The 14,189-nt window shown below is 51.0% G+C and overlaps 1 long non-coding RNA gene across 1 annotated transcript in view; it reads right to left on the reverse strand.

The window, feature by feature from the left end:
• Positions 1-5,514: 5,514 nt before the first annotated feature.
• Positions 5,515-14,189, reverse strand: part of LOC132348242 (uncharacterized) — a 185,117-nt gene continuing 176,442 nt past the window's right edge. Inside the window, exon 3 of the long non-coding RNA XR_009497393.1 lies at positions 5,515-5,593. This is a non-coding gene — a long non-coding RNA (uncharacterized LOC132348242). The remainder of the gene's footprint in view (positions 5,594-14,189) is intronic.

A 14,189-nucleotide genomic window follows, 5' to 3' on the forward strand; every position in this document is an offset into this window, starting at 1 on the left:
ACCCTGCACCACGTGTGCCGAGCATATGTCTGGAAACCTATTAAACGAGAGTGCAGGCAGCTTGTCAGAAAGTTTCAGATCAGCCACTCACTCTTCCCGAATATTTTTTAATTGGTCAATTAGTTCTGTAAGTGTTTGGGGAAGGCATTTCCTCAAAGGGGCATAGCGTACGGGTCTGTCTGAAATTATCTAAATTCTGAATGCCAATCCTGCCAACTGGAGTCGGGCTGTGTCTACACACTTTGACTGATTCCACCGTTTGGACTAATTGGCTTGTCACCAACCAGGTGTCTGACCAAAAAGGCCATCGATTCCGAGGAGGGGGTGGGTGGGGTCCGCCTGATCGCTAAACGACTAGCTAGTGACTGGTCCACGAGTCGAGAAACGGAAACCACATCAAGTACGGTGAACCACAGTACGGATCTAGGCGAACATTTTTATTTGACTCTGTCCAGGGACATATTTTAAGCAGTTGTTTCTGTGATGAGGCCGTGGCCACCCAGACTGAGGACGGCCATTGAGACACGGGTGGTACAGATGCTTCTGGAAATTCTTAACCCAACAACGTCTGCATCTTTATGCTAATTATTCGTGAGCAGATATTCTATCTGAACCATTGCAAACTGCTTCCCCTCAACTTTAACTGGATTTTATTAACTCGCATCTATTGTTAAACTGAGACAATAGCGTGGAAGGAGCGGAAGGGATCAGTGTGAATGGCAACCCCATTGTGGGGAGTAATTTGAACAGGTGGGCAAATTGAAATATTTAGTGAGTTGCTTTGTTTTAGCTCGCATTGAAAAGTTTATAATGATCCAATACTTGTTCAAAACTACACCCATAAATGGAGTTTATCTGTAGATTTTACACAGCCAGGCCCAAAGAAATAAGTAAACGCTACAGTCAGACAGAAGGCATTGAAGTGGCCGTATGTCTGTGGGCGAGGGGAGCAGAACTCCTGCTTCTGAAATAAGTGGGTGGGCAGCCCCGGCGGAGAGTCTGCTCTGACTACTGACGTGTCCCTGGAGGTGACTGCGTCAGTGCAGGTGGAAAGGAAGGGCCAGGATGCGTGTGACTCACACTCCCAGTGTTACAGGAAGAAGGGCAGGTCAGTGTTAAAATCTCCCCACGGGCTCCCCAAGGCCCGTCTGGAAGGTACACGAGCTATGTCCCAGGGATGGGGGCTCCCTCGGTCGGCATTCGAGGCCACGCTCTGCGTGCTGCCAGCTGGGAGAATCCCCGCCTGGTTCCCGCCCTGGGCGGCCACGTGACGAGGGGCCTCAGGAGAGGAGAGGACCGTCTGACGGAAGATGCTCAGGGAAGCATCGCAGATAAAGGGTCCAGGCGGGGCTCAAGGAAAGTGTCCCAGCTCTCGGAACAGACCGCGGGGAGGGCATCCATCATGACAGGGACCCTCCTCAGCTTCACGGTTGCTTCTGGTGAAAGGTGATAGTGATCATCACCCTCACCTGTGTCTACACCTGCAGACAGACCGATGGCAAAACTAGTATGGCGCTTCATGTTTAACAGTGAGATTGGATCCAGCTGGGGACACATCCTCGAGTACGTGTGTCCTATTCCAGAACCATTGGGAACAACTAAGTGCTATAAACGCATTGGTTCGTGTGACTATCCACAAATTCTCCCCAAAGCTGCAGCTCACTCAAAGCTTATTTCTCCACTTTCTATTACAAAACAAAAAACAAACCAAAACAAAAAACAGAAAGAAACAAAAAGCAATAGCTTTTCCTAAAATAGCTTACTTTTCTTTAGAGGAGTTGCTCCAGTTTCACCCATAAACATTTTTGAAACTTTCATCATCACTGTTTTCCACTATTCTGTCCACTACATGTCTATTCATCCTTCCCTTCCGCAGTGAGCTTAGCCTCATCGCGGGACTTGTGTGTTTACTCACTCATCTAACTCAGTTTGGTCTACACGTTTGCAGCTCCACCACATAAACTTTCAGAGTTTTGTGCGTTACGGTCTGGTTAAATCCCAAGCGCCTAACACAGACCTTATGAAAGAGATGGCAAGGGAGATGGTGACAAAGTGCCAGCACCCTTCTCTCCTCTGCAGGGTTCCCTAGGCCCTGAATTCCAGAGCGGCAAAGAGGTCACCTAAGCTGGCGAGAAGTGCAACACAGGTGTAAACTACGTTGTCAGGGTGTTCAGAACATCTCTGCATACACAGCAGATACCCACAGTCCACACCAGACATTATTTTATTTTTATTTCTCCCTGAGATTATAAGGGTGCTTTGAGTTAGGAGCACACTGATTTCCTCTTTTCAGTGCTAAAAAGAAGAATGCTTTGCATCTTGATCAATTACACATTAATTTAAGATACTGTTCAATAACAATTATTTTCCACTGTTAAAACTATATAATTGCTTTGAATCTCCCCCAGAGATACAGGTTAATGGAAACCAAATGACAAACAGGGAAAGAAATGAAATGATAATTTAGTAATTCAAAGTTTTAAAAGCTCTTAAAAGAGAAGAAACTTGATCAGGGAAAATCACATGTATACACGCAAACGATATTGTGTCACAGAAATATATATATTTTAGAACTTGTGTTTTATATATATATATACTTATACATATGCAATAAAATAATACAACATATTATTATAGGTTATATAGCGTAGGTTATAAAATCAAAGACGCTACTATCCTGAATTTTTCTTAGAGCACACAAAATATATGTATTTTTTAATTTCCAAATTGCTCACCTCCTACATAAACAAATAATGTAAAATCACTGTGAATTAAATGTGAACATTTTCAATGACACAATAATGCTTAATGTTTAACATTCACTGTCAACGATGCTAACTTTTATAATGAATATTCCCCTCTGAAGATAAATCCACTTATCTTTAAGAAAAATAAAGACATCACATTCTCAAGTAACTGTTTGGAACAGAAGGGAAAACCACACGGAAGCTTCAGGTCAATCCCTCACATCTGGATGCACAACCACACGCAGTAAATTTTCATTCTCACTATAAATCAATTTAATAGTTTGCATTATAAGTGCAATACATGATTTTCCCACTTTTTAAAAGAAGCAGTTTAAAATGCAATATTTCTATGTATCCCGAGCAGTTTGAGTGACTTAATTTCAAAGTTACAGAAACTGCTATTCTCATGCTGTAATTTGAAAAAATGATTTTGACAAAAATAGCCGTTGAAATGAGTCAATTTAGCAGTGACAAAGAATGTTTTCGACTATAAATGTAGTGTTTAAACAGTTATTTTAACAGTAGACTTGTCAAGTTGACATAGCTGGGCATCATAAAAACTGTTGAAAACTGTAAATTTAACTGTTAAAATTAGCAGTTACACAGTTGGCTGCCAAACATGGTTAAACTAAAGCAATAATGAATCCAAACAACAGCAAAAAGTGTTTTTTTTTTCTAATGTCATTTTTTGGTCGTTTATTGTTACTTTTCTGAGGTCCGATATAGGATAATATTTTGAAAGGAGAAGGAAATATTCTGGGAAATTTGCTAGCAAACAGATGCTCAGTTAGCACAGAGGAAGGAAAACAGATGGGGGGATTAGTTCCCGGAGGGGGCGTCCTCCAGCCATGGCCCCTGGGACACGTGTGCCCTGGTCCATCAGGCCACTGAATCTTCCACGCCCCGTGGGCAGCTTCCCATCTGAGAAACGAGCCTTCCACGTAAGGACCGCCTTCCACCTTCCACGTAAGGACTGTCTTTCATGAGCAACGAAGGCTCATCTTCGTGTCAACGGCTCAACTTTGCAGCTGGGAAAACACACTTTGCGAGAAACGATATTCCGAGGAAATAGCCGAGTGTGACGTTGGAATTTGTACTGCGGGGGTGGACAGCCTGGAGGGTCTCCGGGAGCCTGGGATGAGGTGGGGAGAACTTACTCACCCGGAGGTTCTCTCACCGGAACTTCTCCACGTGCCTTGACTAGAGCTGGGACGTCGTCAGTCAGGACCCCCTGACGGTGTCGAACCCTGGTGTGCTGGTAACCGGTTAGAAACCAGTCCGCCACCTAGCACGCCAGTAACCAGTTAGGGCCTCGTCCTCCAGAGTCACACGTGCGCAGACAACCTTATGTGTACTGTTTGCTGGTTCCCATGGTGTGACTATTCCCACGGTGGCCGATTTGGGTACAAATATGACGTCACGGAGGATGGAGTTGGGAGCTGCCTCCAGTCCCCCATGGATCATGGCTTAAGCAGCAAGAAAAACATCACCAGTGCCGAGTTTCCCTCGGTGATGGTCCTTGAAGGGGTCCGACGGCCATCAAGAAACTCTGCGTCCTTCGTGCTGCAGCTGCCAGCAGTTGGCACATCCCAGGCCGGCTGCCAGCGTGGGTCCTCTCCACCCGGGAGCCCAGGAGCCCCTGCTTGCTCACCTAGACCTGCCCTCATCCGAGGATCACGTGAGGCCGTCGCCATGGACACCACGTCCTCTGGAAGCCCCCACCTCACACTCTCACATGGGGATGTGCGCCCTGGCGTGTGTCCCACTGTTAGCCCTTCTGCTATAGACTTCAACTGTCTGTTCTCACGCCTCCTTCCGAGCCGGGCTCGATGAAACTGTCCGGGAGCTTGGGGAACAGTAAGGCCGGCCCCATTACACAAACTGTTTTAATTGGAGAGTAATGGGAGATGCGTGCTGGTGAGCACTGAGGCCGGCTGTGGACGTCCTCAGACCCCAGGCCCACTTTGTTGTAGCAATAGGGAGCCACGGAAGGTTCTTGAGCTGGAGTCTGACACAATTCAAGGGTGTTTCAGGGAAGCCGTGACCACAGTGTACGGTCGAGTAGAAAACAAGCAGATGGAAAGAAACTGAGCCTTGGAGACGCCTAGACGAGGGGTGATGGGGACCAGGGCGGTGTCCTGAAGGTAAGAGGAAGACGCCCGCGCTGGACGGTTTGGAATCGACAAGGCAGCGGTGAGGCTGGATTTTAACGCGGTCGTGGACCCGAGCTGGCACAGAGCTTCTGGTTTGTTGATTGAAGCTCTCGGACGGGAACAAGAGCCAGAGCTGTCAGTGGGAAGCTGGGGAGGGATGAGTCCAAGGGCAGCCCAGGAGGCTTTCTGGAGACACCAGACACTCTTAACAAGGAAGCAGTGAGAGGCCGCTCGAGGTCAACAGGGTGTGAAAGGATCCTTCCATCAAGGACCGTGGTCCCTCAGGGGGCTGGAGCACCTCGTGAGAAGATGCCCAGTGGGAGGGGTGCAGGGGACCAGTGCCAGACATGAAGAGCCTCCAGGAGCTTGGGGACAGACATCAGGGGCACGCCGTGGCCAAGGCAGGCAGAGCAGGCAGCCTGAAGGCAAGGAGACCGGCTGTCCAAACTCTCAGTAATGCGGGTGGGCAGTGCCGGAGGTCGGGGCTCAGGCGAGAGTGGGCAGGAGACAAAGCAGGGGACAGAGGTGAAGCTGTGCCATGAAACGGAGGCGGCCCGGGGGCCAGGCTGCCCCGTGGAGGGCCCTGCCCGGGTTCCCACCCACGCCCCTGGGATCCTGGGGAGCGGGGCGCAGTCCGTATAGTTGTCTATAGTGTTAAAAAAAAACAGGCTCTCGGACTGATCCTGGGGTTTCCTGAAACAATAAATAAAAATTGAAATCCTGCCTCCCTGGCGGAGGAAGACACTGATGGACACTGAGATACTAATGCGGATGCCACGTCTGCAGCTGCAGGACTGCTCACGCCCATTAGACGTCCGATGAGGCTCGGGATGCGTCACGTCTGCTTTAACATTAGGAGCTGTTCCTGGCTGCCACCTGTCACAGGACAGCCTCTTACGACAGCCCATCGTCCCCGGGGGCTCGGCCACAGGGCCTGCCTCTGAGCAGGAGTCAACACTGGTCTAATAGGAGCTTGAAAAATCACATCTTTCTGGTAATAATGATGCCACCACCTTGCATCATATATACCTCTTTGCTGTCAAAGACCTTACAGCATTTTCATGTGTATTTTTCCCCGCATATCCAAAAGTTTGTACCAAGGAGTCTGGCGAAGGGCGTTTTGGCTATTTATTCGTAATCACAGCACATCCATTTCCATAGTAACTAAAAGGAAAATGAAGAAGCTGGGCTCGGAAAGGCCAGGAGGCTTCGCGAAGGCCACAGGCATCTGGAGGAACCTAAGCCAGTTCACAGCACTGACCCCCAGCTCACAGCCGCCAGCACTGCGGTCATCACAAAACACACGGGACACCTAAATTCTGCACCTTCCAGTAAAACAGAAATGCTGAGAAGTACAGGTATTTGCCGGTTTAATTGGGAGCCCATCAGATTAAGAAGCAGGAGGCCTGGGGGCTTCCCTGGTGGCGCAGTGGTTGAGAGTCTGCCTGCTAATGCAGGGGACACGGGTTCGAGCCCTGGTCTGGGAAGATCCCACATGCCGCGTAGCAACTGGGCCCGTGAGCCACAACTACTGAGCCTGCGCGTCTGGAGCCTGTGCTCCGCAATGGGAAAGGCTGCGATAATGAGAGGCCCGCGCACCGCTATGAAGAGTGGCCCCCACTTGCCGCAACTAGAGAAAGCCCTCGCACAGAAACGAAGACCCAACACAGCCATAAATAAATAAATAAAAACTAAAAAAAAAAAAGCAGCAGGAGGCCTGGAGGCCTGGTCCAAGTCTGTGCTTCCTGGGTCTGCGGGCCATGGGGGCGCCCGTGCGATGGAGATCCAGGTCCCCACCCCCATGGATTGTGAGGGTCTAACCTGACAATGAATATTAAAGCCGGGCAGCACTTTAAACAAATGTGTGTTATTAATCATCATCATATAGGAAGCTATCGCATATGTTGGACCAAAATCAATGCAGGAAAAATGACCCTCCCTGGAAACGTCATTTGTCCTAATTCTTCCCTAAATATCAATATGGCTACGTATACATGCACAAGTGAGCTGACCATTTTGAACCCAATGAGTAATTACTAACCAATTATTAAGTAGTAAACATGTGGCCACAGCTTGGAGATTCTTTCTAATAAGATTGATGGAAATTGAATCAGTTCCCTGTGAATGTTTTCGATTATTTTTGCTATAATGCTAAAGCATTAAATATGCTGTTTTATGTGCTGTGGAAATGCCAGTAAGTCAGACCTGCATGTAATGAAAGTATTTCTGGTTTTAGCACTGGGCCATGAATAGAATAGAATAGAACAGAATAGAATAGAATTTTTTAGTTTAAAGGAACTTAGACGTTGATGTAGTATCCAACTCCTTCTTTCTATACTTCAGGCAACTGAGGTCCACACAGCCTAACAGATTTTTCATAAATCATCCCATTATTTTATTCAAATTTATTGACCAAAACGTGTAATTTCTCTGTTGATGTGACAGAGTTTCCAGCAGCTCAAATTTGATATTTCCAACCATGATCAAACAGACTTACCTTTTTAGTGGTCAATTATGCGAGCCCTGGCCCCTCCTCATCCCAGGGACAGGGCAGTGAAGTGGGAGAAGTAGGTGCCCACCCAGGACATCAGGTGAGGCGTAGGGGGTCTAGAACCCCTCTTCCGGGGAAAGTCTGTATATGTATGTTTCTCCAGGGGCTGGAAGAGCTGCCCTCTCATCCCACCCTTCTTAACTCTCTCCCCAAAATCGACTTAAAATGCCAATAAGAACATAAATGTCATTATTAAAATGCCCTAATTAAATGAGTGCATCCTTAAGTAAACCCTGGAACCTCGGAAGCACTGTTTTATTCTCTGATCAGGTTAGGGAGGAAATTTCCACAGTTCAGTTTCTTGCCCTCACAAGTTCAGGCCACGTCCCAGGATGTTTGTCGTGTTCCTTCCCCGCCCCTGAAGGGCGAGACACTGGCCTTATCAGATTGTAAGACAGCAGATGAACCTTTTGTACATTTTACTGTTATATAAAAAGGAGCATTAGCCCTTTCATAAAAGGCTGACGGGAATGCTTGTAAATAAATGTTGGTAAAATAAAAAGTATTTTCCTTCATGTTTCTGCATCATCATATTCTGTGATTCAGGCTCCGTCATCCCTTCAAATGCCCAGTCAGGGAACCTTTGTGGGCACGGCCTGCACATCAGAGAGCTGGCCGGGAACGTGCGTCCCTCTCTGCAAAGGTGCCCACGGCAACTGACAGGGACACGGGCGGCTCACAGGGAACCTTTGTGGGCACGGCCTGCACATCAGAGAGCTGGCCGGGAACGTGCGTCCCTCTCTGCAAAGGTGCCCACGGCAACTGACAGGGACACGGGCGGCTCACCGGGAACCCGAGATGCAAACCAACCCTGGAGCGTGCAGTCAACACACAGCACTTACAGACGGGGGTCCGCACACTTCCCAGAGCCTCGAAAACCTGCCGACAAACCACACAGCGGTCCAGGCAGCCCCGAACCCGGGGTCTCTGTCTGCAGCTCTGGCTCTGGTGCCCCAGGAACAGAGGGCAAGGTTTGCTGAGTGAAGCAGAAACGTCACAGCTGCTGAAGGACTCCTCCACGCGCAGCTATGACCCAAACCGCAGGGCCCAGGGCTGCCGCGACTCACCGTCCCAAACCCAGTGGACGGGGCTGGCGTGGGGCTTTGATAAAGTCGACACCCCTGTCTGACCAAGCCGACCACGTGTGCCTTCCACACCGTTACTGATTAAATCCTAGGACTTATTTCATGTCGCAGGGTCCTGAAGTGGCCCTTGATTTGAAACAAGAAGCTGCTTTGTCCACAGGGAGTAGGGCTCTCGGTGCCCTGTCCGGGGTGGACCGCGCCCACGTCTGCCTCCCTCGGGCCCGGAGCTGACCCACTGCAGCGGCGCCTGCGTGGACCCCAGCGCCCTGTGGAGGCCACATCCGCCCGTACCCACGGGGTCCCCGGACACCCATAAAGGAAGGAACGCAGTTCAATGACTTCTTACAAACCTCATCTTTCTCCCGAACCAGAAGTGACGACTCTGTCCCTCCCGGCGGTTTATCGACGTCCGGGGACGGTGAGGGCTTCCCGCCAGGTGGCAGCCTGTCCTTCCCAGTGACGGAGGCAACACCCCCGGCGGTGGGGGAGACGGGAGGGGCGGCTCTGCCCTCCCCGCTCCGCCCCATCCAACCCAGCAGAGGCCAAGTGGCGGCAGAAAGACGCGCCAACCACCCCCAGGCCCTCTGGTCCCTGGTGCCAGAGAAGCACTAAATCCTACGGGAATCCTGCGGCACCGACAGTCGGGGCCTCGGCACGGGGTGGACTGGCCACGCTCACTGGAAACCACAGAGCTGGCAGGGCTTTGACACCTAAGGGAGACCCAGCTTAGGGTTAAGTACTTGCAGCATTTTAAGGAAAAGCTGTCTATAAAAGAATAAAGATTTTTTGAGGTCATAGCTTACTTCTTGACATCATGATGCATCCCTGGCTTTTTCCTCTGCATTCAGGGTTTCCTCCCTTTCACAGCTCAGACATCTCTACTTGAGGCCCCATAGGAAAGAGCCCGCTGGGCCGTGCTGAACGGACTGGAGGCTGAGCGCGTGGCCTCCAGGAGACCCTCACTAAGGAGCAGCCCCACGGGCTCAGCACCTGCACACCTGCCCTTGGACCAGCCCCTCTGGAGCACAGGTTACCCCAGCTCGGCGTCACATCAGCGAAGCCCGAAACTCACATCTCCCAGCGTAACGACTCTGCCCTCTGACCTTGTGGCGTCAGAGGTTAGCCTGAAGGGACATGGACGCTGCAGATTTTTGTGTGAGGCAGGAGGAAGCCTAGAAAGTCAAGGTTATAATTACATCACTGTCTTCCAGGTTATGGTACAGTTCCTTGGTCCCAAAGCTGACAATAAAGGCTTGTGTGGCTTTTGTTTCTCCTTAATCTCTGAAGCAACACAGTTTCCCTCCCCCTTGCAGAGCCCGGTTTCAATTGTGGAATTTATGATTTCCTTCAAAACAACGACTTCTACTGCTGGGTAAGCAAATCTCCTTCTGATGGTTAAAGATTCCGCTTGGGGCGACAGCTCACGCCCCACCTTGCCTGGCGCTTTCCTCCATTTCTGGTGGTGCTGAAACTCCGGCTCCTGGCAGGGAGCTCGTCCTGCAAGGGCCGGCCCAGGAGCACCAGGGGCCAGGGGGTCCCTGCCGGGCCCTCTCGCCGGCCAGCTGCTCTACTGCCTGGATGGGCAAACTGAACAAGTGAGAGGGAACATTGGATCTACTTGGACAGTGCAGAGAGCAGGTGATGGGGTAAGATGGATGACCTGAATTTCCCACCAATCACCAGGCAGCGCATTGGCCGCGGCAGTGATTGATGAAGTGTTTGGTCGTCCATCTCACATCACCGCCTTGCTACAAACGCCCACAGAGGGCCTGACACGGCCGCCATATCAACAGAAACTGGCTTGGCTCCAAAACATAAAGAGAGACCTCGAGTCCACAATTTGCCCTCCTGTAAGGTGTTCAGTAATCACTCCGGACGGCCGCTTTGCTCGCAAATGTTCCACTTCAAGTGTCGGTGCGCTTCTCCCCGACTGTGGGCCAGAGCTAAACCTACACGTCTTCACTGGGGGAAGGTTACCTTTTCCTTTAGGTTCAGTTGGTTTTTCCTAACTGCCCTCAAATAGGAACTGGTACTTAAAGAGCTTTAAGAAAAGTCCCATTGGGGTTCTTTTAAATGTGTTTTAAGTGTCTACCGAGTGTCAGAAATGCGCTGTCTGTTAAAACATCACCTTAGGAGGACAGTTAGAGAGAGCACGGTCAGGGCCCCGGAATCGGGAACACGCTACTTGCCAAGGAAGAGGCGGCGTGTTCCCCGCGTGTGGCCTCACAGACAACAGCCAAGAGGGAACCTGAAGTGAGAGAGATCTGGGGTCAAGATGAAAGGAACATTCCTGTTCACCTGTGATTCCCCCTGTCCCAACACCACGTGGGCACCAGACAAATAGCTGCTGAAAGAACAGAGCGACAGTGACCAAACTCATCTGCTCTGGAGGAGGCTGGACCCCGAGGTGCTCGTGGGGGTCCCTCAACCGCGCGGGGGCTACAGTAAGGCCTCTGGGAATCCCTTCCAAGTGTGAGACGCGAGATCTCGGCGTCCCCAGACACACGCCCACTTCGTCCTGCGGGGGGATGGAGACTCCCGGTGTCTGTGTCTCCATCAGGATAGTGAAGGGCTGACTGAGAAGGAGCAATTTCTGAATCTGAGATGACGCCCAGCTGCATCCTCTGCGGGGCGGGGCCCCCAGCTGAGTAACAGCCCAGCTCTGGGCCCTCCGCCCCCGAGCACACGTGGCCAGCCCACACTGAAGTCTGAAAGCGGATCTCACAGCAAACACCGGCCCAGCCAGGCCCGAGCTTGCAAGGGTATTTTGATTTCGCATTTCCTTTCTGAATCCATTAATATTTTATGAGACCACACAGAGGGCTCTTGCACTGCACGTTCCTCCTCTCTTTTTAATCATGTGACGTGCTGTAAGGCATGAGATATTGACAAAGAGGAGGGGGACCAAAGGTGGTTTGGCTCTGGGAGGGGGAGCAGACGTGTTCTGAAGGGCAAGAGGGCCACGACCCTGGCCCTGAGCTGGAGGGCCCTCCGTCCAGTCACTGGGCTGGTCTTGACCAATGAGCCGCTTCTCCTCTGGTTTAAGTCTTGGACTCGTGGACAAGCTCCTAGCCAGGGACACAGGCCACTTTCCAGGACACACGGGTCCAAGCAGCAGCCCCCGCAAGCCGCCAGGAATGCTTTCCCTGACCCCTGCGTTCTCTCCGCCCTCATTCCCACCAGGCACCCCCTCCTCCCTCCCCCACTTCCGGCAGGCTTCCCAGGTTTGTTATGCAGACGCCCCTACATTGTCGCAGCCCACACTCCCTGTTTCAGTCACCACTTTGCTGTGTCCGGAGGAAAATGGGAGGGATTACCTACATGGTTCCAGAGAGTTCGACCCCACCTGGGAGCCAGTTTACAGCAACATCCCTGCCGTTGTCCTAGGTACCACCTCACCTGCGCGTCGGGGTGCACGGCTGCTGGGTAGCAAGGCAAGCCCTGCGGTGTAGACAGCTGACAAGGGTAATAGGGTGAGCCCTGCAGTGTAGACAGCTGACAAGGGTAATAGGGTGAGCTCTGCAGTGTAGACAGCTGACAAGGGTAATAGGGTGAGCTCTGCAGTGTAGACAGCTGACAAGGGTAATAGGGTGAGCCCTGCAGTGTAGACAGCTGACAAGGGTAATAGGGTGAGCTCTGCAGTGTAGACAGCTGACAAGGGTAATAGGGTGAGCTCTGCAGTGTAGACAGCTGACAAGGGTAATAGGGTGAGCCCTGCAGTGTAGACAGCTGACAAGGGTAATAGGGTGAGCCCTGCAGTGTAGACAGCTGACAAGGGTAATAGGGTGAGCTCTGCAGTGTAGACAGCTGACAAGGGTAATAGGGTGAGCTCTGCAGTGTAGACAGCTGACAAGGGTAATAGGGTGAGCCCTGCAGTGTAGACAGCTGACAAGGGTAATAGGGTGAGCCCTGCAGTGTAGACAGCTGACAAGGGTAATAGGGTGAGCCCTGCAGTGTAGACAGCTGACAAGGGTAATAGGGTGAGCCCTGCAGTGTAGACAGCTGACAAGGGTAATAGGGTGAGCTCTGCGGTGTAGACAGCTGACAAGGGTAATAGGGTGAGCTCTGCGGTGTAGACAGTTGACAAGGGTAATAGGGTGAGCTCTGCGGTGTAGACAGCTGACAAGGGTAATAGGGTGAGCCCTGCGGTGTAGACAGCTGACAAGGGTAATAGGGTGAGCCCTGCGGTGTAGACAGCTGACAAGGGTAATAGGGTGAGCCCTGCGGTGTAGACAGTTGACAAGGGTAATAGGGTGAGCCCTGCAGTGTAGACAGCTGACAAGGGTAATAGGGTGAGCTCTGCAGTGTAGACAGCTGACAAGGGTAATAGGGTGAGCTCTGCAGTGTAGACAGCTGACAAGGGTAATAGGGTGAGCCCTGCAGTGTAGACAGCTGACAAGGGTAATAGGGTGAGCTCTGCAGTGTAGACAGCTGACAAGGGTAATAGGGTGAGCCCTGCAGTGTAGACAGCTGACAAGGGTAATAGGGTGAGCTCTGCGGTGTAGACAGCTGACAAGGGTAATAGGGTGAGCCCTGCGGTGTAGACAGTTGACAAGGGTAATAGGGTGAGCTCTGCGGTGTAGACAGCTGACAAGGGTAATAGGGTGAGCCCTGCGGTGTAGACAGCTGACAAGGGTAATAGGGTGAGCCCTGCAGTGTAGACAGCTGACAAGGGTAATAGGGTGAGCCCTGCAGTGTAGACAGCTGACAAGGGTAATAGGGTGAGCCCTGCAGTGTAGACAGTTGACAAGGGTAATAGGGTGAGCTCTGCAGTGTAGACAGTTGACAAGGGTAATAGGGTGAGCCCTGCAGTGTAGACAGTTGACAAGGGTAATAGGGTGAGCCCTGCAGTGTAGACAGTTGACAAGGGTAATAGGGTGAGCCCTGCAGTGTAGACAGTTGACAAGGGTAATAGGGTGAGCCCTGCAGTGTAGACAGCTGACAAGGGTAATAGGGTGAGCCCTGCAGTGTAGACAGTTGACAAGGGTAATAGGGTGAGCCCTGCAGTGTAGACAGTTGACAAGGGTAATAGGGTGAGCCCTGCAGTGTAGACAGTTGACAAGGGTAATAGGGTGAGCTCTGCAGTGTAGACAGTTGACAAGGGTAATAGGGTGAGCTCTGCAGTGTAGACAGTTGACAAGGGTAATAGGGTGAGCTCTGCAGTGTAGACAGCTGACAAGGGTAATAGGGTGAGCTCTGCAGTGTAGACAGTTGACAAGGGTAATAGGGTGAGCTCTGCAGTGTAGACAGTTGACAAGGGTAATAGGGTGAGCTCTGCAGTGTAGACAGTTGACAAGGGTAATAGGGTGAGCTCTGCAGTGTAGACAGTTGACAAGGGTAATAGGGTGAGCTCTGCAGTGTAGAGAGTTGGCATGGGTAATAAGGCAAGATGTGTAGTGTAGACAGTTGAGAACATTCAGACTCTATTTAAAAGGCCAAATCTCACTTAAGCATTTTTATTTTAAAATGAACAAATGCAGTAGTCTCACAGCGTTCATGGGTAAAAATTGATCGTTTCCACTAGTCATGAGCGATCCAAGCTTCTGGGTCGTGTAATTGTGGGTCCCCCTGCGCATCAAATCTGGGGTGAGGTTGGCATGTGAGAGGAAGGCAGGGCCGGGTCCACAGCAACTCAGCCTAAGAGGACTTTTCT

Source organism: Balaenoptera ricei, chromosome 14, assembly GCF_028023285.1.
Source record: "Balaenoptera ricei isolate mBalRic1 chromosome 14, mBalRic1.hap2, whole genome shotgun sequence".
Taxonomy (NCBI): Eukaryota; Metazoa; Chordata; class Mammalia; order Artiodactyla; family Balaenopteridae; genus Balaenoptera; species Balaenoptera ricei.